Source organism: Anas platyrhynchos, chromosome 38, assembly GCF_047663525.1.
Source record: "Anas platyrhynchos isolate ZD024472 breed Pekin duck chromosome 38, IASCAAS_PekinDuck_T2T, whole genome shotgun sequence".
Taxonomy (NCBI): domain Eukaryota; kingdom Metazoa; phylum Chordata; class Aves; order Anseriformes; family Anatidae; genus Anas; species Anas platyrhynchos.
In genome coordinates, this window is record NC_092626.1 from 3158098 (window position 1) to 3160000 (window position 1903).

Consider the following 1903-nt stretch of genomic DNA (forward strand, 5'->3'; position numbering starts at 1 on the left):
GAAGAGCAAAGCAAAGCGGAGCAAGGCAAAACAAAGAGAAGCAAAGCGAACGTAGCGAGCTGGCGGCCAGCCCTCCTTTGGGTTCCAAGTGTCTGTGGGGGGCAGACCGGAGGGCCCTCATGTTGTGTGCAGGTGGCAGCCAGACTTGGACAGTGACTGTACCCTGATCGCCCTCTCCCCAGCCTCCTTCACAGCTCCTGGTGCACCGTGACGGTGGGCAAGAACCATGTCTTGCCTTAGCTGGTTTTATATATCTCTATCTATTTTGTTGTTGTTGTTGTTGTTGTGGATTTCTTCCACCGTTGTTGTGGGAATCATGTAGTTACTTACTGTCTTTAAGAACCTCAGACACACAACGAGCAGTGGGACCCACCTGGCAGCTCGCCGCATGGCTGGGGACACAGAATGGACCATGTCGGCTGGCCAGGCCTGCTGCCCACACGCGCCAGTTCTGAGGGGACAGTGGCTGGGCTGCGGGGAGGCCAAGTTCTGTGTCTGACGGTTTATGCGTTCATAAATTTACCAATCGACTCAGCAGCAAAATCAGCGAGACAGTCTCCAAAGGAAGCCTAGCACAGCACAGGAGAGCAGAGCAATGCGGATGAAAGCTGAGCAAGACAAAGCAGAGCCCTGCTAGGGAAACGACGGCGGGGTTGGTTCCCGGCCGGCAGGTGTTCCCCGGCTCGGGGGGGCCGCGGGCGCCTTGTACAAGTGCTGCGGACAGCAGCCGCCAGGTCTACCCGGCCGCGGTCGCCATGTTTTGTTTTGCCGGTTGGCGACCTGTAGGGGTCGCTGCAGGTCCGGCCGCGAGAACGGCGTTGGGGTCTGCCCGGCAGCGACGGGAGCGCGCGCGCGCGCGCGTTTGCGAAGGCGCGCGCCCGTCGGTGGGTCGAGCGGTTCCCGAGCGGTTCCGATGGCGCGGAAAGCGTCGGAAATTCCCGGAAAGGTCCGAAAAAGCCCGAAAAGGTCCGAAAAGTGCCGGAAGGGCCCGCTCGAAAAGCGAAGGAAGGCGGGCCGGCGGTGTTGGTTCCCGGCCGGCGGGTCTCCCCGTGTCCTCCTGAGGTTGCCAGGTCTACCCGCGCGAAGGAGTTTGCCGACGATCGGGCAGAGGGAACGGCGGCCAGGTCTACCGCGTCTCCGACGGGACTTTGGGGCCCGCCGTGGGGCTGGAGGTAGACTAGCAGCTCGTGCCACGGCTCGGAAGGTGTGGTAGGCGTCGCTGTTTCTCTGTGCCTCCAGTTAGGTCGAGGTAAAAGTCGGTTGCGCTCGGGTGCCTCGCCGCGGTAGCCTGGAAAAGGACCCGCGTCGTTTCTGAGGCAAGGACTTTTCTGTCCGTCTATAGGAGAGAGTGAGGACTCTGCTCCGCCAGCGGTGCCGAGCGAGCGCTTGGGGCTTGGAGAGCCGGCGCGCGAGCGAGAAGGGGGCGCGCGGCGTCGGTGGTGGCGTCGGCTCGGGCGTGGGTTGTGTGGAGCGGTAGCCGCCAGCTGTTTGCCGACCCAGCTACCCCGCCGGCGAGCGAGAAGCGGTCTCGCGCGTGCGAGTCGCCGGAGAAGCAGCAACGAGCCGCGAGCTCAGAGCTGTGGAGAGAGAGAGAGAGCGGCCAGAAGCCGGCGGGCGGTCCGCCGGCGCCCGAACGCGTCTGTCCGGGGGCGTCCCCGGCTGCTTGTGTGGGTCCCGGAGGCTCGGAAAGCGAAAGAGGGGGGACCCCGCGGATTGTCACGGCCGAGGCGGCGGCGCCTCCGGCTCCCGACGATGCACCTCACGTCACCCGCACGCAGGCGCCCGTCGAGGCGTTCCTCGGGCACGTCGGAGAGGCTTCCCGGCGGGTCGGTTCCTGTCAGGGCCGATGTTCAGGTCGGCGCGAGCACCTCTCGCGGACGTTGCTCCAGCACACCCGCACGCA